Genomic DNA, 25,088 nt, shown 5'->3' with positions numbered 1-25,088 from the left:
AGGGGATCCTACACACAGCATGTGCAAAGGCCCAGTGTCCATCCCAGGAGAGACTGTGAGGAGCCCAAGAGGCTTGGTCGTAAGACGGTGAGAGGAGAGAACAAGCTTGGGGCCAGGGTAAAAACATCAGGGGTTCTAGATTATGACAGTCAGTGGGCTCAAGTCCTCCCCCTGCCACTTCTGGGATGTGGCTCTGAACCCCTTACATAGTCATTCTGAATTTTGTTTTCCTCATTTATAAATATGGAAAATAACAGTCCCTACCTCTAAGGGTTGTTGTGTGGATTAAATCAAAATAGCCCATAGCACAATTCTAGCAATAGGAGTGCTCAATAAATGTCAACTCTTAGTAGTATTTGTGGTAGCAGTAGTTAATGCTACAATAAAATCAATCACTAGGAACATGAATAGTGTTTGCGTTAGACTCCTCAAGAGTCTCTTTTAAAGAAAAAGGTCTAGAACAGTGCCGTCCAATAAAGCTTTCTGTAGTGATGAAAGCGTTCTCTTTCTGCACCAGCCATCACCTGCATCTGGCTGTTGAACATTTGAAACGTGACTAGTGCAACTGAGAAACCAGAATTTTCATTTAATTGTATTTCATTCAAATGGCCACACGTGCCTAGTGGTTACTGTATTAGACAATGGAGGTCTAGCATCATGGAATCATAGAAAATTCAAATTAGAGATTTATATAAACATTCTTCAGACTCCCCCCCCCACACACACACACCATTATATTAATGTGGAGATGTTGGCTCAGAGAAGGAAATTGACTTGCCCAGGGTCACACAGATAGTTAATGACAAACTTAGTGCTAGAACCCACAGGTCTTCTTGCTCCCTGGGCAAGGCTCTTATTATCCTAAAGTTTGGTTGGATTATCCTTTCCACCCTGGAATGTTCCTGTTGCATAAGCCTTGTAGGATCTGAGCCTTGGGCCACCTCTCTTTCCCCCACCATAAACATTTCTGCTCCTTTTGTTTCTCACACACTTGCTGCACCCAGTAGATCCCCAGTAATCCATAACTCATTGACAGATATTAAATTTAGTCCCTGGTTTTGACAGATGCTAGTGGGGGCATTATGTATCGGCAGCAGCTCATTTGGTACAAAATGCTGAGCACCACTCTTTTCATAACTAGTGCTTTTGTTGTTGTTGTTATACTATTATTATTTTTTTTGTGGCTTTGCCTGGTTGTTAACCAAACTGTCGACAAAAATATGAACCTTATTTTACTATTTACAAAACACAAGCCCAGATTATCATTGGAAAACGGAGGCTATTGAACCAATTAGCAGAGTTATGGCTTGAGAAGGGATGGTGGGGCATAGACACAAGTCTTTGCAAGAACCAGTGTAAATTGTTATCCTTGAATTCAGAGGCAGCCATGCTCAGGGGACTGGTATGGTGCCCAGTCTACAGATGTAGCTCTTTCCTTCTTCTGAGAGGGAGACTTCAGCCTTTATCTGTATCAGACCCTGGTTAGGAATGGCACGTGGTATCAGGGAGCTGATCTTCGGGTTTGCTGCCTTGCTGTCCTTCCTGAGATGTGGGTGTGGGTGTAGAAGGAGGAGGGTGGTCGGTAAGGGAGGTAGCCAGGTCAGTTAGCATGTACCCACAGTTCACACAGGGCTCCTCCAAGACCTGAAGGAGGTACTTCACTCTTGCCCTCCTGAGCACTTGCCATGCATCCTACAGGGAGGACAACATTCACAACCTTGAACATGGTCTTAACCTGGCCCTGCATGATTGCTGAGGTCATAAGAGTCTCTATGCTCCAAGCATACTGTCCTCTGCAGTTTCTAGAACATTCCTTTCAGCCCCAACTGTGTTTTTCATCCTCAGCTTAACTAATTTACTCATCCTTCAGGTCCCCTATAAATCTTACTCCTCCGGAGAGGCATTCCCTGACCTCTACTGTTAAAAAGTAAATCTGCTGCTCCCCACACCCTGCACATCTCTCTCTCTCTCTTTCACACACACACACACACACACACACACACACACACACACACACACCCAGTAGGTCTCATTGCATCCTTCCTTGATGCTGTCATGGTGATTCTTGTCATAGCTTGAAATGAGCTTAGTTTTATGTTTATTTGATATCTCCCTAGACTGTAGATTCTAAGAAGGTCAGGACTGTGTCTGTTTTATTTATTACCTGTTTCGAGGGTCTGGTCCAGTCCCAGACATTTTGTAGGAGCTTAGAAAACATCTGTTGACTTAAAACATAAAGAAATAAAAGCTGCATTAAGGGCAGGGACTACCCGATTTCCCAACTAAGCACAAGGAATGATTTTTTTGTCGAGTGATGGAACGAATGACTGAATGGCGTGTCCTCCTGATCTCTAGACTCGTTTCCACTTCTCCGGGAATTTAGGGGTAGTCCTGCCTGAACACTGTCTGGGACACAGAGAGGGGGACTGGGTGGCAAATAGCTGCAGCAGAGTAAACGGGTGAATGTGGGATTGCCTGTGAATGTGACTGTGAAGAAAGGCAATATTGAACCTTTAGGCAAAATAAATTCCTACTCCCCCCCCCCTCCTGCCCCCCAGATACCAGGGCCAGGACAATTTGCCTCCACTTTCCAGTTCATCTGGCATGGGTGGACTTTTTTTTTTTAAGTCATTTTTTGCTTACTAGATTGTGTGTAGAAAAAATTATAATAAACTCTCTTTATATAAAAGAAAAAATGGTGATTGAAAAAATGATTTATTTATTATCCCTAGGTGACTTTTGTGCAAATGGGTCTTCGGAATGGCCTTTGCTGAGCCAGATGATGGGTGTACAAATGCATAAAGAAGAGAGTTGGGGGGATCTGGGGTGCAGATTGGAGTTGGCGGGCTCCAGAGGCCACCTGGGCATATAGAGGCCGCAGAAGCTGACCTTCCTGCATACAAGGGACCACGGATAGCAGTGAGGGTTTCTCTCTTTCTTCCTTCCTTCCTTCCTCCCTCCCTTCCTTCCTTCCTTCCCTCCTTCCTTCCTTCCTTTCCTTCTTTCCTTCTTCCTTCTTCCTTTCTTTTTCTTCCTTTCTTTCTTTCTTTCCTTCTTTCTTTCTCTTTCTTCCTTCTTTCCTTTCTTCCTTTCTTTCCTTCTTTCTTCCTTTCTGTCATTCTTTCCTTCTTTCTTTCTTCCTTCCTTTCTTTTTTTTTTTTTTAAAGATTTTATTTATTTACTTAAGAGAAAGCAAGAGAGAGAGCACAGAGGGAGAGGGAGAAGCAGACTCTCCGCTGAGCAGGGAGACTGACACGGGGCTCCATCCCAGGACCCTGAGATCATGATCTAAGCCGAAGGCAGATGCTTAACCGACTGAGCCACGCAGGTGCCCCTCAGTGAGGATTTCCATTAACTTGTACTCTGTCATACGCCATGCAACATTCTCCTCCTTACCCTTCCCCACCTTCCACCATGAAACCTCTGGTAAAATTTCTCACTACTTCCTTGGGTAGTGGGTTTCCCCTTGGATAGCTCTGGAACGTGAAGAGTCATGCTCTAAAATTAATGAGCAAAAAAGATGCCCAATTTGTAATACTCAGAACAATCAAAATAATCACAAAAAACATGACCATGTAATGAAAAGGACACTTCACCTCTGTGATATTCTTTCTGAAACCCCATAACCCCAGTCTCATGAGAAAACCATCAGACCGACTCAGATTGGGGGACATTCTACTGGACACTTCACCAGTATTCCTGATGGCCATCAGGGTGACAGAAACAAGCAGAGGCCAAGAAGCTGTCACAGACCGCAGGAGGCTAGGGTGATGTGAACATCGAATGCAGTGTGTACCTGGACAGGATCCTGGAACAGAAAGAGAACATTAATGGAACACCTGATAAAATCTGAATAAAGTCTAATTAATAACAATTTTAATTAAATAAAAACTTGTAATGCATAGTGATGTACCAATGATGATTTCTTAGTTCTAACAAAACTAAGATATCAACAACGGGGAGATCTGGGTAGGAGTATATGGTGACTCTTGGTACTATCGCTGCAATTTTTCTGTAAACCTAAAATTATTCCAAAATAAACAGTCTATTTAAAGGTAAAGGCTCATAACTAAAATAGCCAGTGTTTTCTATAAATCTAAAATTATTCCAAACTAAACAGTTTATTTAAAAAGAAAGCCTCAAAACTAAAAGACTCAATGTTGGCTCTTCGTTAAACCAGTAGAGGAAGCAAATAAAATAAATAACTACAGTTTTTTTAAAAAAGTTTATTTAAACAAAGTAATCACATAAAGGAAAACTTAAGCTCCCCGCTAAGCAGACAGTGATATTTGATATCACCAAAATGCTTGACCTCTGGCTCCTATAGCATCACAGTCATTACCGTCAATGAAAAAATTATTCCGACATGTGTCAAAATGGTAAGGAAGAATTCATTCAAGACTGTTGCAGTAGGTGCCAAGACTATCGAGTCGGAGGAGAGAGATCAGGCTCAACTCCAAATACAGCAAGGACACGTTGGGTTTGCCAGCCAAGGGTGTAGGGGCAGTGGGTGGAAAATCACTAAGAGGACACATCAAGGGTAGGGGGATTCTTGCTAAACTGACCTCACCGGAACCTTGCTGAAGGTAGGCCAAAGACATGTATAAGTAAATGTCTAAAACATCAAAGGTGAGGAATGAGGAACTTGGTCAGGTACCAAAGGTGATCAGGTATCAAGGTGGAAGGGATTCTCACTAAACTGACTTGGCAGGATTCTTGCTGAGACTGGGCTAAGCAGGTACAGACAGGATGAGAAGGGGAAGGAAGGACCCCAAGGTCAAGGACTAGTTGAGAAGAGGACCCGGAGGAGCCTGACTAAAGTTTGATCAAGGAGTCTTTAGCATCATCAATCAAACCAATACCATCTGATTCCAATTTGAGTGGCACCTCTACTATCAGCATTCACCTTATTTGACTCCTGTCCAGATGATTTGGTTACATCCATAACCTTGGCATGTTACAGACTGGGAGCAGATTCCAAGTGATTTCACATCCAGCAGCTGGATCGTGGCCACTGGCCTTACCGGGTTGATATTATATGAGCTAATTTCCTCCCAAATTGATTAGCTTTGGGGTCTGGAAACAGCAAGCTTTGAGAATTTGGCATGCAGTCTTGCAGATGGTTTGTTACCCAGACTCTACCCGGCCGTTCTTTCCCAGGGCAGAAGTCCTTTTTCCAGTCAAAAATCCTTATGCAGTTGTAAGAACTTCAGGTATAGTACAAACACAAATTCAGTGAATCTGCCAGTTTAGGTCAAGAAGATCAACTAACTACAGGAGGCTTTTATTTCCCTCTGTGCCAGTCCAGCACATTCATTCACATTGACATATCCAGGTGTGCACGGCTTTGCAAAAACTGATAAGCTCAGTCTCCACTCTGCATTACTCTTGGTGGGGAATGTCATGGTGGTTTGTCATTTGGTAAGTCCCGGAGCAGTGTCTCTCCATGCAAAGCCAAGTGATGAAATGAGAACAGTGAGGCAATTTTGAGCAGAACCAGTTTTGGGTTTGGGCCTGTATTCTGACCTAAAATTATCTTCACAGTAGTTCCGTTTCTCCAGCTGGCTTTGGCTAAGGGAACACCTTAGCGCCCAGCCTGCAGAGAGACAGACTGTCATGGGGAGCACGAAGCAGGAGAGCATGTCAGGGGAGCCAGCAGAGGTTGACCTTGGCACATGGGCCAAGCTGGTGAAAACTTAAGTTCAAAGTTGTTTTCTTTTTTTTCCCCCCCCTTTGGTTTCAGTTCCAAAAAAAATTTCATAAGCTAACACATTTTGACTCTCCCAACTCCTCTAAAAATAAATTCTGAAAGGACATGAAAGAAGGTCATAAAATCCAACCAAATCCATGCCTACCTCTAAAGTCCTCTTGTTCTGTTGTTATTTAACTTGTGGTTTTTCCTTGGGGGATATTTTAATATACCAAGAAGGTGAAACAGTGGCTAGAATATTGGGCAAAATGTAGCCATTATTAAGCAGCACAGCTCCGGATTGTCAGCTAACAACCCCAGCACTTTGGTGGTTTACTTAAGTATCCAAACCAGCACAGTGGGTAAAGCAGCAAACATAGGATTCTGATGTTTTGGAAGAGGCCGGGGAGGATATCTAGGGGTTTCATTATTTCTGAAGTCTTCCCAGGATTTTTTCCCACTTTTTATTTTCCTTCTTGCAGAACTCTTTACTTTCAACGTCATCTCTTACCCAGCTTTCAAAATAAAACTAATCTATGTCTATGACTTCATTTCTTTTCAGCAGTTTATGATATTTAAAGACAAGCGAACCATAATTTATTTATAGAATGTGATTCCCATTTCTGTTTCTCTATTTTGTCTCCTAGAAAGCAGAGGAAAATAGCTCTAAATATATCAGAAAAATTAGACACTGAACTTTCCTTTCCCCCAAATGCTACAAATAAAATTAGAGCATTTGTCGCAAGAAAAAATTAAGGAAAAGAACATTGCATCATTTGGAAATCAGATTACTGAAACATCAGGTCTAGATAATTAAGTTTGTACAGGTCAGGAAATAAGAAAGTCGATTTATTCTGGTTTTATGCCCCACCCTTTATGTGGGTATTGTATTCTGTAATAAGACTTCTGTGCTTCTTGAATTCTATACCATCTCAACCTCAAAAGAGATTTGAAATTTTCCCATGTCATACTCTATTTGTCAGTGTGCAAAGAAGAAGGAAAAGGAAGGAAAAATAATACTGGCACTTAAATGAACTGAAACAGTAATTAATTGTGAAATCAGCCGCCCTCCCCCTGATGTGGTTCTGCCGACTGCAGAGAGAAAAGGCAGTTTAGGATCAGTTGTCCACTGTGCTTTCTTTGGCCAATTTTGCATCCAGTTTCTTTCCTTCTTTTTCTTTTCCCAGAACAAACAAACAAAAAACTTCCTTTTGATCGTTTACTTCTGTCTCCCCATTACTCACAGGTAGCAAAATACGTGATGTGATTTCAGCAGACTGAATTAAAGCAAAGCTCAAGTTTGGGAGGGTGTCAAAATCGTATTGTAGAAATACAGGCAGATCTGCAGGATTTCGGTTTCTGTTCCTTCTGAGTGTAGCAGTGCGCTCCGTATTTAAGCAGTGCTGCGACGAAGTGAGACAATCTCCAACGACATGATTAATGTCTGGAGGTGTGACACTCATGTTGTCTCGCTGTCCCTGCCCCATGCCAGAACACTTAAACCTGAAACTCGGGGGACAGAGAACTTGGATACTGGCAATTTTGCAGCATCACCACATGCTTCGAATGTATAACTCAAGTGAAAAACCACAAGTGTAAAAATATTTCTTTGCAAAAGAAGAGGAAGGAAACGCTGCGAAAGACAATAGTAGATTATGAGCTAGTTTGCCAGAGCTGTTCATGTTCAGGAATAGAAATAACCTTCCAGACAGAGAACAGGATTAGATGGAATTCAGGCCAGAAGTCAACCACGTGTGGCTGCCGGCTCTTGGGGCAGGTGGCTGTGGTCAAGGTGGCCACGGGGGGCGCACATAGGGCTTCCGCTGGTGACAAGGCCGAGGGTGCGGAGGAGTGGCCCGTTAGCCTCCAGCTGCTTCGGCTCACATTCAGGACTACCCAGAGGGAGCCCAGCTCACAGGCCCCTTGTGGTCACGTTGAGGGGTCCAGAGCCCCTTCCTGGCTGTTAAGTAGCTTAAAGAGGGTCTGTCGGCGGTGTTAGGAAGGAATGTGCAAACCTAACCTCCTACAGAACATACAAGAAGGCACTTAAATGCAGAGCCTCTGGAATGTTGTGTTATCCAAGTTACTGCCATGCAGACACCAAATCTGAATGCTATTGCCTCCCCCATCTGCTCCAGGGCTGGCCTGTGTGGCTTGCCTTCCTGAGTCATGCAGGGGTCCTCCAGAGAACATGGCGGGGAGGTGGGGGCAGATGGCCTCACATTTCATCCCAAGAGCTGAAGGGCCTGTCTTGCTTGTGAAAACAGTGTCTTCAGGGGAATGATACATCTTCTTAAGCAACGGGTCAGAAAGCATGGCTCCTCGAGGGTTTCTTTTCTTCCCGAGGCAGGGAGCGACAAGAAGACAAAGGCCACAAGACGTGGCGTTGGCATGATGGGAGCGAATACCTTGTGGGGAGGCTTGCCTCTGTACCTGTCCCTGCACGGGCAGCCTGGCCGCTTCTTCTCTTTTGGGTGCTCTTTGACAGCTTGCCATCAGGCCAGGCAACCGGAGAGTGGCCAGGGCCCAGCAGGGTTTTGTTTCCCGCTGCTTTTGAGGTCACAGTGCACCTCACTCACATCTTGACATCTGTGGGCTGAGCTCCCAGGGCTCCTAACAAGGGGCCAAGTGAATCTGGGAGAAACCTTTTTTTTTTTTTTTTCCTTGTCTAAGGCATTGGCATATTCGGGAAAGCAAGGCGGTTCACGGCCAGATGACCAGCCCTGGGCCCTGGGGGTGAGGGGTGGGGAGGGGATGAGAGGGACATTATGTGCAGTCACCTGCAATCCAGGTATTGGAATGCTCTGAGTTAAAAGGGGCTTGTCCCCACGTGAGGAATTAGAGGCCATGCCTCCCTGAGCTAAACTTAGAAGTGACGGTATGTAGCCAAGTGATACACAGGGGTTCCTGGGGCACCAGCCAGATGAGACATTCCAGATCATTCTCTTCCAAGCCTAATTTATGCCTTGATGCCAGCCTGACCAGAGGAGGCACTGAAGAGGGGGCCGTCTTCCCATGTGGCCTTGGCCCTCTTCTCAAGTCTGAGGGGATTCTGGGCCACGTGGAGCTGCAGAACTCACATGCCAGCTACTACAGCTTTTAGTGACAAGCAGGGCAAGCTTCCGCCATGTACACGGTGGCCCAGGATTTGTGGAGGACTCTTAGCCAGCTTTGGGGAAGGAAGGGCTAGGACTGCAGAAAATCAAGTCATTCTCACCCCCCTTCCACATTCCACTAAGTCCAGATCGAGGGAAACATCAAATCTAACTGCCATGAGTAGCTCCTCAGTTGCCAGGCATGTGGGTGATCTTAGTAGATTTTCCAGAGTGCATTTTCAATCCAGAAGCACTGTCTTCCCCATTGGCAAATATCTACCCTGCCGGCTTCCAACCCACTGCCATGTGTTCAGGACAGCAGTTTGATTTTTATGTTACCACCAGCAAAACCTAATCAGGAGGCAAATGTTCTACAGACAAATGTAGTTCTGTTTTCCAGAGCCAGAGATCAGTACCTTGAAGTAGAGGCCGCATAGACTTGTGGGGGCCACCAGTAGGGGTCGGGGTGTAGCTGGGGCCCCACCTCTGCTTCTCATCAGCTCAGAGACCGAGTGAGTCACCCAGTGACTGGACTCCTGCTCCTGTATCTGTAAAGTGAAGCTACAGCGTGCAGCAGAGGACAAAAAGGACACCCAAAGGCTGAGTAGGTGGCGTTGGGAGGCAAGTGGCCTTCAAACCTCATCAGTTCTAAGACACTCACTTCATGGGGCGCGTGGGTGGCTCAGTCGGTTAGGCGTCTGCCTTCGGCTCAGGTCATGATCCCAGGGTCCTGGGATGGAGCCCCGCATCGGGCTCCCTGCTCGGCGGGGTGTCTGCTTCTCCCTCTCCAGCTCCCCCTGCTTGTGCGCGCTCTCTCTCTCTCTCTCTCTCTCTCTCTCAAATAAATAAAATCTTTAACAAAAGAAAAGACACTCACCTTTTGTTCTTTACATTTACCACCTCTGGACCTGGATGCATCTCACGGTCGATGGCCTATCATGGTTTGTCAGCAGCATTTTGCCTCTCTTCCCAGTACACAAAGTAATGGTACATCTGATAATCGCGACTTTTTAGGCTTGATAAAAATGCAGTCCTGTTTCTGAGCTGGGGTTGCTTACCTGAAAATGAAGAGGTTGGGGAGGCCAGCTCTGAGGTTCTGAGTGCCGCTTTGCTGAATCGTTCATTCCATCGCCTTCCTCCACGGGTGGGGTGAACGAGGGGCTGGCTTCACCTTTTAATAACCTTACACCCGATCCTAATTTTCTCCCAGCTGGGGCTGCCCTTTTCTTTCCAGGAGAAAGTCCTCAAGGTTTCCGAGAAGTCTGAGGTATCAGAACACATTCTTCCTGCCTCACAGAGTAGCTGGCTGGTGCTGTTCCCCACCAGGACCAGAGGACAGCCACCAGCATAATGATTTCTTGTCACAGATCCTTCTTTATTCACCTATAGCTCCTTGAGGTCACAGGTAGTAGGGGCTGGGCTGGGGTGTACAAGGGCGAGCAGGGGTGAGCAGGGGTCTTGAGGACATCATGTCCCTGTCTTGGAGCAGGTCAGTGGGGTGGAAACATTGAAATCCCTGAGTCCTGCCTGGTTGCCGGGTGGAGTGAGGCTGCCTGCACCACCTTCCTGAGGAACCACAGAGCTGAGGAAGGATAAGCTAAGGCCCTGCCACTCAGCTCTGGAATCTCCCGACCATCCACCTCTTGTGCCCTTGTGAGGGATCCCTGGCCTTTGCCCTAAATACTGGATTTGTGTGTTTTGTTTTGTTTTGTTTACAACGTTAACAAAAAATGCCTGTGACACTATTTCCTTTTCAACCAGATATGTCCCCTTGGTTTTGAAACTGCTCTGTTTCCCTCCGAACTCCTCTGTTTATCATTGAGTTGCATGTTTATAGGTCTCATAACAATAAGATAACTTCAGAAAGAAGCGCAAATCTAAGTTAAAACCTTTTTGAAATCTTTGCCTTTTTTAAACATCACAGTTGAATCTGAATGTTCTCAAAATTCTGTGTTTGTAGCGCGGCTCTTCAATAGTGTTAGGAGCTCTGACATTCTGCTGTAAGTAGCTTCTTAGAATCAAGAGTCATATTTGAGGGACTTATCTTTTACTTTAACACCCTTGTGAAAACTCTTCGGGTAAACACTCAAAGTAGTAGTACTCCACGATTTCTTACTCTGATCGACAGAGACCCTAAGAAAGTAACGCAGACTCAGTCTGAGCCTGGTAACATAACAGGTACCTCTGTGTCCTCTGGATTACTTCATTTTAAATATAAAGTCCTTGATGATGTAATTTTGATGATGCACTGTGTTTCCAGGCTGAGAGGTGAAACGAAAGTTTACAGTTTTGGCTTAGAATTGAGGGGCGTCTGGGAGCTGGCCCAGCGTGGCAGAGAAGGCATGGGCTTTGCTTTCGGGCAGGTGACAGTTGAAAACGTTGGTCCTGCCCCTTATCTGCTAAATGGTCTTTGTTTCTCTGAGCCTCATTTTCCTCATTTGTAAATAATGAGACAGTAATACCTCAGAGTGTTATTCTTTTTTTTTTTTAAAGATTTTATTTATTTATTTGTCAGAGATAGAGCGAGTACAAGCAGGGCAAGTGGCAGAGGCAGAGGGAGAAGCAGGCTCCCCCATGAGCAGGGAGCCCGATGCGGGGCTTGATCCCAGGCCCCTGAGATCATGACCTGAGCCGAAGGCAGACGCTTAACCAACTGAGCCACCCAGGCGCCCCCTCAGAGTGTTATTCTTAAGATTAAACAAATAGTATACCAATGTACCTACTACAATCCCAGCACACAGTAGGTATTTAAATTTACTCCTTCTTTCCCATTTCCACAATGCTTTTAGAAGCTTTATTCAATATTTTTGTTGGTTTGAATTTTTTTGGTTTTGCTTTTGCTTCTGTATTGCAATCAGCAGAGTGTAAAATCTGGATGTTCTCACCGTGGTACCCATGTAAGCAACATAAACTTGAAGCAGAGTAATTAGCAAAATCTGCCATTTAGGCGATGCTGGAGAGAATATATGTGGAAGAAAGTAACATATTTTTCCAATAAATGTGAACGGATTTTAAAGAGTATGAAAGAGTTAATGATCTCAGCATATAAAATACTTCAGTTTCCCGCATAAAATTCTCAGCATCTTGAAAGCAGTCAAGGCATTTCCCAGCGTTAAATCACAGTGCAGGGGTAGAGCTGGGGACGTTGTGTCTCCTGGAGGGCACTGGAGGAGGGGGGTCAGGTCTCCTCATCTGCATCTGAGTCCTGGATGGGAGTACGAATTGAAGACAAAGTCCTGCTGTGGGGTCTGGATCACCTCCGATCCTCCCTCAGACCCTCTTACCGTGGTATAAGCCTCAAGCTGGACATTGAGTTGAACACTACTTTTTTCAGGCGTAGAAAACCCATACTGTCCACGCACCGCAGATTCTGGCTCTCTCCTCTCTCCTGGCTCAAGGAAGCCCAGGCCACCTCCCTCAGGTTTCAGGACCCTGGGACCCCCAGCTGCCTCCTGACCTAGCAAAGACATGCTGGGGGAAAGACCACTGGGAATGTGTCCAGCTTTCTAGACTTCCATACCGATGCCAGTATGGCTCTGTTCATGCCATTTCAGGAGACAGGGAGACATAGAAGACTTTTATTGGCTATACCAGCCTGTCAGAAGTTTTTCACTCCCCGTTTTGGTTTATCAACAGAGAATGTGGAGGTGGCTGCATCCACCATAGAGTCTCCCGATTTGATCGCCTGAAAGGGATGAGTTTCAGGGGCAGCACTGGACACAGGAACAACCCTACCAGCTCACTGTGTGTGTCAGTAAGACTCCATCCAGCTGATGCTACCAGCTCATGTTCCTTCCTCAGGGAATAATTTGCACATTTTCCCACCCCCCACCCCCACTTTTGATTGTCAGCAGAGCCCCTGAAAAGCCAGAACAGGTGGACCATAGCATCCAGTTTTTGAAAGATTACAGCCTCTATCAGGCACATTAAATTTGGATGTATCATTTTTCTTAAAAGCATCTTTAGCTTAGCATTAGAGTTCAATGAGCTCTAATTAGACATAACCAGACAATGTAGTTAATCAGAGTTTGGCATGTCCCAGTCAAGCTAGATTATGATTTTGTTTTTGTTTCTGGAAAGCAAAACAAAATAAAACAAAAATATGGGATATGAAGTTCCAAGAGCAGTAGTTCACTGATCTCAATTTCCTTGATCGACTTTGTGAGTTTTGAGGAAGTTGGAAGATATAAAAGCCTGCCTGTGAATACAAGGAAAGGATGTCTCTTACTAGGTTTTGAACCTTGCCAGACATTTCACAGGCGTCCATGTACCAAAGAAGCTTGGGAAACACTGGTATCGAGTCGTCTTTGACTCCATTCATTGTATTGGTTAGATTAATATAGTTAGGAAAGACAAGTGAATTGGTAGTTTACCAACCCCTGTATAATCAACCCTCCCACAATGGCTTGGGTGTAGTTTCTTTCTTTCTTTCTTTCTTTCTTTCTTTCTTTCTTTCTTTCTTTCTTTCTTTCTTTCTTTCTTTCTTCTTTTTCTTTCTTTCTTTCTTTCTTTCTTTCTTTTTTTAATGAGCTTTGCATAATTACACTTGCAATTTATATGTTTTATAGAAAATTAGAAAACTCGGGGTGCCTGGGTGGCTCAGTTAAACGTCTGCCTTCGGCTCAGGCCATGATGAGCCCCACATCGGACTCCCTGCTCAGCAGAGAGTCTGCTTCTCCCTCTCTCTCTGCCCCTCCCCATAGCTCATGCGCGTGCTCTCTCAAATAAATAAATAAAATCTTTTTTAAAAAGAGAAAATTAGAAAATTCAAACAAGCAAACTTTTAAAAAAATAACAGCTTACTCTTCCAACCATCCGTAGATCACCCCTGTTCAATCTTAGTGCATGAGTGTATTTTTCAAATCAAGTTGCTGTAACCTGGGATTAAGGTTTCAAACCGGGCCATCACTGGTGAATGTGAACTTTAGTCCAGAGGCAGTGGCCCTCCATTTCCAGGGTGACTTTCAGAAACACTTCCTTCAGGAATATTTTCTGAGAAGTTCAGTCAAGCTTTAAAAGAAAAAAATTCTAAGGCAATTTCCCCAATGATATGCCTGAATTAAGTTGCCATTATTCTAAGACATATAGAGTTTAGTTCTACTTCTTTCTATACAGAAAATCATTATCACCTCTGGAGTCAATCAGCTCACTATTCAGAGGATTCTGGGCTCTGACCCCATAAAGTACACTTGCTAGTCTCATGCATATTTTCCTACTTTTCCACTAACACTTTACCAAGAGAAGAAAATCAGGTCTCCCTTGCTTTACCTCACCCCTAACGTCATTACAAAAAATTGTTCCAGGGACCAGATACTGTCATGTTTCTACGATGACAGCTCAGAATCTTATGCTCTGTGGGAAGAAAACCAGAGGAGCCAATGACAGGTGGGCACCAGGAGAGGTTCATCGAGGGGGACCTGCACTGTCCCTCACATGCTGGGAGATTCATAGCAGAGTGAGGCTTTTGTTACTGACAGTGGTCTGGAAACGAGGTCGTTCGGAAAACAAAAATCTCTATCCTTTTATGGAGAGTGTTTTGGAAATCTTAACCCCTAACTCTTTTATGGGGGAAATCTTTCTGAAACGCATGGTTTCCTGACTCAGGAAACAAAGCAGGGGGTATGTACATCATTCTCGCATCTCTGGGTGACACAAGGTCATTATTAGGGGAGCGCCGTGATGCAGGGATGCCGTGGGATGCAGGCGCGTCCAGCCATGGGACCCCGGTGGGAGAGTGTCCTTCCATGTGCTGGTGGCCTGGCCGCAGCTGAGTGCCCCTGGTCACGCATCTGCTCCTGCTCAGGTGCATGGCTTCCAGGGCCCATGGCACTTCACCCCACTTCTTCCCTCTCCCTCCCATTTACTCCTCTCTCCCACTACTTTTCCTGTCTTCATTTAGTACATTAGGCCCCAGAGAGTTTGCCTTTTGAACTAGAACCAGTGCCTGGAAATTCATGGGCACTGAATTATTGCTTCTTTCCGGCTTCCCTTTCCCCCCTGATCCTTCACCTTCTAGTCAAGCCGTCTTCCAAGACCTACCTTGTCTTTTGTCTTTGTGTCCCTGATGTCTTCCTGGCTGCTTGAGTTCATCCTTCTCCTCAGAGGCCATCTGCACCATTAAGAGTTAACCAGTTAGTGAGACTTAACCTGTTCTCCTGTTGGAGAAACCATCCCACAGTCACCTGGGGTCAGTAGAGACACCTGTGAGCCCCTCTGAGTCCCAGGCTCCCTGTTCTGTTCGCAAATAGTGATTTGAAAATGTAAAATCCCCGCATAGACCAGAGCTGTATTTAATCAAACAATAACTTACTGGCTTGAAGCAGAGCTTAACAACATTTATCATGTTAAAAATGATAATGTTTGCCCAGCACACAGGGGTAAACAGAGGAGAGGGTCCAAGCCTGGTTGCCCAGCTGCCCTGAGAACTGAGGGGTTGGATGTCTACACCCACACTTGTAATCTACCCTTTTTTTTTTTTTTAACCTGTAACCTATTCCTGGCACTGCATCGGGAAGCCTGATAATAAAGAATTGTCCTGTAACCAAAGAGGCAGAACTCACTTGCAGGAGTGGAAAAAATTAGTCCCTGTGCATTATATGTGTACCAGAAAGTTCTCCATTATTTGGGAACATTATTTTGAGTACTAACAGGGTTGCTTTGGGCTTAAAGATGGACAAGTGAAAAGCATGAAGTGTAAGAATAGCTAGTGTTTTCTGAATTTTCACTAATCTAGTACAGATTATTTTAAGTGCTTTAGGTGGATATCAGGGAAGAACCCCAGCTTCATGAAAGTGGAGATCACATCCAGCCCTCAGCCTATTTTTGTTCAACTTGTGAGTTAAAAATGGTTTTCACATTTTGAAAGGTTGTTAAAGAAAAGAAATTCACAAAGAAGATTATGCAGTGTAAATCATATGTGGCCCCAAAGCCTAAAATATCGACTGCCCCTACCGAAGACGTTTGTCAACTCCTATCACAGAGGATGGTAAGGGGTAAAAAGATCCCCCAAAAAGATCCAAAGGACATGAGTAAGCAAGCAGGAAGACTGGCTTGCCAAAACTCCGTAGTTGCTGCAGGTAGACAATGAGCCTCAGCGGATTCCCGCAAGACAATTTCTCCTTACAGCGCAGCACACTGTAGGGGCGTCACGTGATGGTGCAGGCACCTGTGCCACTAAGGCCTGCACGACAGGATGGACCCAGATGGTTGCCTGTGCAGGCAGGTGTGCTCCAGCTGCGGAATCCGGGGCCAAGGACTTAGCAGCTCTTAGAGCCGGCAGTGAGCAAGCCAGGTTCCCCCTGGGGAGCTCGTAGTCAGATGGCAGTCACTCTGTTTCACCTTTGCTCACTTAACTGGCTACGTGACTAGCTACAGAAATGGCTCAGCGTCGGAGGATGGTTGGGCCTTGCAGTTGGGCACACTCAGCAAGGAAGTTTCCAGATGCTTGGGCCTGGGGCACACTGTCTTTCCCAACAGTGGATCGCCCGTTTCGTCCTCACCACAATCCTGTGAAGTAAATAAATACTACCGATTTCCCATTTTGCAACTGGAGACACTGAGGCTCAGAGGAAGGAGAGCAACAAAGTAACCCACCCGAGGTCAAAAGTAACTTGCCCCAGGTTACATAGCTCAGAGGTGGGGAGCAGTGATTTAGCCCTGATCTGTCTGAATGCAGAGCCCTGAATACAGTTGCCTCATTTTATTCAGCAGGAAGCCAAGAACCACAAGGGCTAGACGTGCATTCTATACCTGATAAAGTAATTCATTGTTTTGCCTTCTGGCTTTAATAATGGTAATGCTGAGAGATGGCATTTTTACAATGCATGGGGCCTGCCATGCATAACCGTTCGAAGATTTACACGTGTTTAGATGCCAGCAAAAGTTTGCCACAAACTTTCCTGGTTAAAAAAAAAAATGGATTTGGCTAGGTTTTACTTTCCTCGGTGGTTTTGAAAGGTTTCCTTTGCAGTATGAAAAGCAAAACACGGATTTAATTACCCTTCTCTAGCTAATGTTGGAACTGCCTAATTACACTAAAAACATTAATTGCAGATATTACAGACAGCAACTCACAATAAAATGTTTTCTCATCATTTATCCAGGCCCATCAATTAAGCAAAGTTCCAGGCATCTTCTTCCAAAACCCTTTTGCGTTATTCTCTCTACATTTCCACAAGTAACGATTTGTATGTACAGCGTAGTAGCAGGTGCAAAGACGTGGTGCACATGTGTTGTCTATGTGCAGAAACTAACACAGCAGCAGAGGAGGTTGCTGGAAGTGGGAACATGAGCACGTGCATGTGAACTCCAATGACAAAGCTAGGTCTGACATGGGGTGTAAATGAAGGGGGCAGGGCTGTTGCATGTGACTTTTGCTTTGCAGGTAACAGAAACCTCTGCAACTGTTTAAGCAAAAGGGGAAGAATTTAATAAAAGAAACTGGTCTTGGGCGCCTGGGTGGCTCAGTCAGTTAAGACTTCAGCTCAGGTCATGATCCCAGAGTCCTGGGATTGAGCCCCGCATTGGGCTCCCTGCTCAGTGAAGAGCCTGCTTCTCTGCTTCTCCATCTCCCTCCGCAGCTCCCCCTGCTTGTGCTCGCTCTCTCTGTCAAATAAATAAATAAAATCTTAAAAAAAAAAAAAGAAAGAAAGAAATTGGTCCTCCTTATAATATCCAAAGGCAGAAAATTCAGACAAGTCTCAGGCAAGATGAGGAAATGTGATAAGGAGCCAGCCAGCCAGCTCTGCTCCCCGGGGTCTCGGGGCCCCTGACCTGGCTCTGCTGCTCCGGGGCGGTCCAAGTTCACGCTAACAAGTCTGGTTCTGGAGTCCAACTGCTGGATTCATGTCACAACTCTGCCACTCCCATTAACCTCTCTTTGCCTCCGTTTCCTTGACTGCAAATGCTTGGGTTTAATTGAGTTCTCTGAGAAATAAATGAGATAGTACCTGGACACATATTAAATGCTCAGTATTATTTGTGTTTCTTTTCTATGTTTGCTTCATTCTTTAACATCTGAAAATCTGTTTCCCCTTCTTCTTTATGCATATGCCATCCCAATGTAAACATTAATTCCGACAAACTACCTGATGTCTCAGTCCCAAATACAATTAATTTTCCAAAGGAAGGGGTTTGATTGGTCCAACTTGGGTCACGTGTTTACCCCGGTCTGGTCAGCTGTGGTTGGAGGACAGGACCAGTGTTTGGGTGTGACCACAGGGGCCCGTTCCATTGTTTGTTCTTAGAAGAGAAGACACATAACATTTTCATAACACTTTTATATTCACTGTAAATATTCACAGTTAAAAGTTAGAGGCAGTGAATATTCTAGTAGCCCTATCTATAAGTAATAATTATATTAAGGAAAGGTGTGTGTAAAGCAAACCCTATTTTAAATGGTATACAAGAGGACCATGAAGTAAAATTATTTTTATGGTAAGACTCCTTTTAAATTTGAAATAACAGCTTGAATATCCATTTTGTATATTAAAAATTAAAATATTTGAGGTGTTACCAAAGCCAGATTTTGTCAAGGTCAGCAGATGCATTTGAAGTTTTAAATTCTGCCACTCAATTAGTTTGATAACCTTTTGAAGAAACTCAACTTCCCAGATTTTGTGTTGTTTGTGGTATTCCCTTATGGTTGATCACTAAGAACAGAATCCTTTCTGTTTTGAAAGGGATTAAAGTCAAATAAAAAGAAGTAAATGAGGGGCTCCTGGGTGGCTCAGTCAGTTGAGCAGCTGACTCTTGGTTTTGGCTTAGGTCACAGCCTCAGGGTCCTGGGATCGAGCCCTGTGTCAGGCTCAGCAGGGAGTCTGCTTGAGATTCTCTCTCTCTCTCTCCCCCTTCTGCTTGTGCTCTCTCTCTTTCTCTCTGAAATAAATAAATCTTTAAAAAAAAGAAGAAGAAGAAGTAAGTCAGCACCTTCCTCCATTTCCCTGGAGGGGGTATTAAATGACCTTTGTCCTCCTTTCAGTTATTTGAGACATAAACAGATTATCAGTATCCTGACTCTTGTTTGAGCTACATTTATTTCATTAATTCAGAAGTCATTCAAGTCATTCAAGGCCCTGTGCTAGGTTCCATGAAGGAAGCCAGGAGGAATAAGATGCGATCTCTTCCTTTGGGAACCTTGCTGGGGGGGAAAAATGACTGTGTATGCAGCGGACACATTCACGGTGCCATGGAAAAGAGATGGCCAGGTATGTGCTGGACACATTCACAGTATTGTGGGAGAGACAGCCATGTATACAGCAGACATATTCACACTGCTATGGAAGAAATGGATGTGTGTACATTAGACACATTCACACTGCTGTGGGAGAGATAGGTGTGTATATAGTGGACACATTCACACTGCTGTGGGAGAGACAGCTGTGTATACAGTGGACACCTTCACACTGCTTTGAGAGAGATAGCCGTGTATACCGTAGACACATTCACACTGCTGTGGGAGAGATGGACCATTATTCAGTTAACTCTGTAGCAGGGAACCTTGCACAACATGGGTGCTCAATCATTTCTTGTTGAATGAATAAACTAGTGCATCAAGGCAGGATGATAAAAGTGCTATTGGACAAGTGCAAAATGTTATGAAAGCATAGAAGAGAATCATTCATTCATCAAATGAATACTTCATTTGTGCCTTCTGTGTGGCAGGCACTATTCTAAGCATAAGCACATGGCTATTACTTCTGGCTAGAAACTTTGAGAAAATGACATGAAGGAGCTGGCATGTGTGCGGGACCTAAAGTTCAGACTCATAGGTTTAAAGAGACATAGCTGGGCCTGAGAGAATTCCAAGAGAAGAGAGGAGTGCAGTTTGGCTGGAGATGGCAGCTCTGGGGTGAGTCATGTTGGCCAAGATCACAACAATGGTATAAGCCGGAGTTACTGAGGAAAGAGCCTCCAGTGCTGTAGGATACTTCTGGACTTCATTATGTAGACAGTGGACACCTGTTGAAGCTTTTGAGGAGAGAAGTCACCTAAGCAGGCTGTCCTTGTGGGAGATTTACCTGGAAAGACCATCTGGGATGGATTGGTGACACTAGAGGCAGGGTGTCAGGGATGAGGCCTTGAAGGAAGGGAGTGATGATGGGAATGTAGAGAAAAAATGAATAAGAGAAACACTGGAGGGTGAGAATCTGTAACATACAGGAGACATCATAAATATGAAACTGTTGGAACTGGAAAACAGATCAGGTGAAAACAGTAAGAGACTGAGGTGTTCCAGATGAGTCCTGAGCGTCAATCTTAAATTAGGAGACTGAAGGCACCATTAATGAAAATGGGAACCACAGGGGGAGGATCAGAAAGGCAAGAGAGATGAGAAGGTGAATTTGTGGATAGACTGGGCTTGAGGTGAGAGCAGACTGTCGACGTGGTTGACAGAGTTTCTAATTCAGGCAAGCAAGGCTTGGGAGCCACTGCAGTAGGTCCTTAAGGGAATGACTTTCACCTATGAGATAGTAATTTCATTGATATCTTCATCTACAAAACCAGTTTTTCTGTCTGGAAGAAGAATTTTGCAACTGCAGTATGAATAGGAATTATTGAGCTCCTTCAGATTATTGTTGGCCTCAGCACAATACAGATCTAGCTAGAGACGAAATTTAGAACAGTACCAGAAACAGCAAATGGACCTTGGGCTCTGTCTGTGATCCAAGAGACAGGGACTTAGGATCATCCAGGGAACGTCTTGGAAAGTCACAGGTTGCTACCATCTGAGTTGGGCAGACATGGACGTTCACAGCAGAAAGCTGGAGCTCAGGATCAGAAGGCAGGGAGATGGCCATAATAATGGGAGTCAACCAAGTGTAGTAATTAAGATAATCAGACTAATCTTTCCAAATGGCAGGTTTTTCTTGCCCGTGTTCCTCTTTGAGATATTTGGCACATAAATTCCAATTTGGGGCCCTCTGGTGTTGTAAAGTTGCCACTGAGGATTTAACAAAATTAATAGCTGAAGCCATCAGATTCAGTGGTATTATGCAGAGGAGCTCCTGTATCTATGGAGTGGTAAGAAAAACTAAATATGAAGAAAACAGAGATAAGAGAAGGACCACAAGGGTGCACTTTTATAGAGCAAACAGAAGATACTTCACAGCCAGCCCTTCCAAGAAACCGTGCAAAAAGAAACATTTTTCAACATATGCATAGCACTGTGTTAGGGCAAAAGAAGTCAAATGATGCATCTTCTGCCCTCTGGGAGCACTTTTTCATGAGCGTAAGGGATATATGAAAATGGAGGGGGGGAGAGTAAACTCTGTTATAGATTAGTAAAGAACAGATTTCTTCTTCTGAACATCATGGAGTGATAGAGACCAGATTTAACTTTCTGCCTTAAACGCTAAAAAACAAAAACAAAAAAACAAACTATATGAATCAATGGTTTCCCAATATTGGACAACAGCCAATAATCTCTAAGAGAAGGGAAGCAAACAGGATGAACCCCATAATTGCCTCAGTTTGATACCTAAACAGAGTGCCAGGCTGGGGTACAGAGAAAAAGAACTTAGAGAGAGCCAGGCAATCTCCCTAAGTTGAAGAGATAGAATTGAGAATCTTCGAGGACAAAACTGCTAAATTCCTAAGGCAGTGTACTGGAAATACAGAGAGAGCTCCAGAACCTGAAGAAGGTTCCTTTCAAGTCCTAAGCTGAGTACTACGTCCTTCATGCTTGCATGGAAACTGCTTAAAGTTGAGGAAAGAATTACCAGACATGAACATGGTTTGACAGAAAAATTTCATTCAAGACTGGAAATAATTCAAGTTCCCAGCAGCCAGAGGAGAGAAACTCCATAATACATGGGGCATCAGATTTAGTACTCAAAAGGATATTGCCTAAGTAGGGGGGCCAAATTAACTTTAGCCTAAAGCCAGCTATGGTCCCACCTAACAAAGCTTAAATGTAAGCTGTGAAAAGATCAAAATGATTCCAAATAACCATGTTACAGAACAAAGTTCATAAATGGTTTAAATAATGCAAAAATAAATAGATAAATAAATAAATACCCAACATGATAAGACACACTGCCTGTCACCTAATCAAAAATTACCAGGCACATAAAGAAACAATACAATACAACTCATCATGAAGAGAAAATTAATGAATAGCATTTTAAGGAGACATGTGGAAGATTTTTAAAAGAGACAAGTCAAATGTATAGAGAAGAAGATTACAATGTCAAAAACCCAAACCAAACCAAACAACAACAACAAAAAACCACAAAAAACAAAAGCAAAATAGCACTGAATGGGACTAACAAAACTTAGACCCGACATAAGATAAATTAGTAAATTTAAGGACAAAGTGATAGGAATTTTCCAATATAAGATAATGAGAAAAAAGATTTAAAAAATAATTGAAAAAGGCAGGAGTAAGTAGTGGGACCTCTCTTTGTGGCCTCCTCTACATATCCTCAAGGGAAATGGGGAGTTTAGAAAAAAATATTTGAGGACCTTATGGCTGAAATTTGTCCAAACTTGATGAAAACTATAAACTTAGAAATCCAAGAAATTCCAACAAACTCCAAGCAAAAAAAACATGAAGAATACTGCATCAGGCCACATCTTAATCAAATTGTTTAAAACCAATGAAAAAGAGAAAGTCTTTAAAGCGGTGAGGGAAAAAAAATACAATGAAGGACAAAGATAAAAATCATAGCAGATTCCTCATTGGAAACAGTGCAAGTCAATATAAAGAAAGTGAAGTAACAACATTAAAGTACTTGAAAAAAAAAATACTGTCAATCTAGAATTCTGTACCCAGCAAAAACAAACAAATAAACTAACTTTAATAAACAAAGGTGAAATAAAGATTCCTTCAGACGTATAAAAGCTGAAAGACTGTGTGTGCAGTAGTAGACAAGCAATGTAAGAAATGTTAAAGGAAATCCAGAAGGAAAATGATGCCGGGTAGAAGTCTGGATCTCACCAAAGGAATGAAGAGCTCCAGGAATTGTCCTTCTAAACAAAAATGATAACAGTGTGTTGTGCAATTTATAACATAGGTACTGAAAAAAACAAAACAACAACAACAAAAACAGTAGTAGTCCAGTTCTAAAATGGCTCCCAGTGATCCCCACTTCCTGGTGTAATCCCTTTCCCTGTGTGTTCGAGAGATCTGAAAACTTGCTTCTTGTGAATGGAATATAGCAAGAGTGCTGGGATCTCACTTCCAAGGTTAGGTTATAAAAGACTGTTACTTCCATCTGGCTCACACTTTCTGTTTCTTCTTGCTTGCCCACTTGGATGAAGCAACCCTTGTTGTGTGCTGCACTATAGAGAAACCCATGTGGCAGGGAACTGACGGTGACCTGTAGCCAATGGCCATGACAGAATTGAAGTGTTCAGTCTAAACACTCCTCAGGACCTGAATCCTGCCAGCCACCAGATGAATGAATTTAGAAGCAGCTCCTTCCCCAGTTGAATCTTGAGCTGACTGAAGCTCTAGGTACTTTGTTTACAGCTTTGTGAGATACCTGGAGACAGGGGAGCCAACTGAGTCCCATACTAATTCCTGACCCACAGAAACTGTAAAATGATACATGTTGTTTTAAGCTTCTCAGTTTTGGAGTAACTTGTTAGGCAGCAATATATACCTGATATGCCAGGAGAAGGAAAATGGAATATATATAAGGATAAATGTAAAATACTTTTGCCCTATTTTTTACATATCCTTATAAGATAATTGAGTGTTTAAGGCAAAAATTTTATAACAAATGAAGAAATTAAATGTATGGCAATTTTTTTTTTTATTTTTGTGACAGAAAACAGATCAGTGGTTGTTTAGAAGCAGGGCGAGATACGAAGAAGGATGGAATTTCAAGGGGGCACAGGGAAACTTGGAGGCAGTGGGTATGTTCATTCTCTTGACTGTGGTGATGGTTTCATAAGAGTACACATATGCTAAATCTCCTCAGTTTTGTATACTTTAAGTATGTGCTGTTCGTTGTGCATGAGTTATATACTCAAAAAAGGTATGAATTAAAGAATAAAAAATAAATAATAGAAGTTTGGAGAAGGGGAGAGTCCAGGTAGGTTGTAATTATTACAAAAAGTTTCACAAAGGACAGAAGACCGAGCAACAGAGTCAGGCTTTGGTAAAGTGGTAGAAGGAAGGCAGGGAGACACTGAGGCAGAGGGTAGAGTACTCAAGACCAAGAAGGAGGAGGTGGTATTGGTGTATGGACAGGGAGAATTAGCCAGAAAACCACCTTCCTCAAATCTTTCAAGGGTAATTTCTTCCTGAAAATCTCCAGAGGGCAAATTCCTATAAGTCTAAGACATAGATACTATTAACTCCAAGAGATGTTGATACTTCCTGAGCCTGGAAATTAAGCTACTTATACTAAAACAATATCAAATCCCCTTAAAACGGACACTGTCACTTAAGTAAGTGACATTAATTACCATGGCATGGTCTTCCAAGGCAATTTCCCCTCATTAATTACTCTATGATAAGGCTGGATGTCTTAGTTCAGCTCATTTATGGCTGTTGCATCCCATATATTTAAAGGTTTACTATTCTATTTTAGCCAACAAAAGACAAGATAAATCACTAAAAGCAATGTAAATGGTGCATCAGATTGTCCCTGCTATAGACTTACAAACCAAAAATACTGGGACTCTTTCCCCACTGGGAAGATGACCTCATAGGGGCTCTTGTTTCCTGACACTCGGCTACTTGGGAAGTACACGCTGTCCAAAGCAGTTCTCATAAATGTGAATAAAAGCATCATCATAAGCCAAAGCAGATACTACATGAAACTCCTTGCAAATTTAAATTCTTGTAAGCCAGAAGGGCATACTCCGGGATATAACTATAACGGAAAATAAGCTTAAGGAAGAGCAAATAAGACCAGGTTAAGGAAGGGTTTTATTGTTAGATTAAGGATTTGGGACTTACTTGGGAGGCCTCTGCTATCTGGAAAAGGGGAGGGACGTGATGACAGATGTGCTGACGGTCACGTAGAAGGCATGAGCAGAGTAGAATTGGACAAGAAAGGAGCGAGGCGGGAGGGCTGAGAGGTCGCCATGCGGTAGATGATGAGCATGAATAAAGCAAGTGGCAGCATAATACCAAACGCATGTAATAACAATAATTGATATTGATTGCTTCTTATGTGCTCTTCTAAGTGCTTATATGTATGAGCTCTGCATTGACTGCATATTTACTATGGGGTGTATACTGTTATCATCCCGGTTTTACATTTGAGAAAACCAAGGCACCAAGAGATGAAGTAACTCCCCCATGGTCAGAGAGCTACTGAGGAGCAGAGCTGGGGTTTGAAGAGGAT

The 25,088-nt window shown here is 43.5% G+C and overlaps 1 protein-coding gene and 1 long non-coding RNA gene across 2 annotated transcripts in view; one reads left to right on the top strand and one right to left on the bottom strand.

The window, feature by feature from the left end:
* The window catches only part of PARM1 (prostate androgen-regulated mucin-like protein 1), a 105,278-nt gene that overhangs the window by 25,102 nt on the left and 55,088 nt on the right, over positions 1 to 25,088 (top strand). The gene's annotated exons all lie outside the window — the stretch shown is intronic.
* LOC148164906 (uncharacterized) lies at positions 3,577 to 7,113 on the bottom strand. Its single transcript, XR_015767414.1, has 2 exons — positions 6,934 to 7,113; positions 3,577 to 3,808 (listed from the first exon to the last, which is right to left on the bottom strand). It is a non-coding gene; the product is annotated as an uncharacterized LOC148164906 (long non-coding RNA).

The sequence above is a fragment of the Eumetopias jubatus genome, unplaced genomic scaffold, assembly GCF_037043125.1.
Source record: "Eumetopias jubatus isolate StellerSeaLion01/CBP00866 unplaced genomic scaffold, mEumJub1_p1.0 scaffold_2, whole genome shotgun sequence".
In the NCBI taxonomy this organism is placed as follows: Eukaryota; Metazoa; Chordata; class Mammalia; order Carnivora; family Otariidae; genus Eumetopias; species Eumetopias jubatus.
This window is presented reverse-complemented; position numbering and strand designations above follow the sequence as displayed.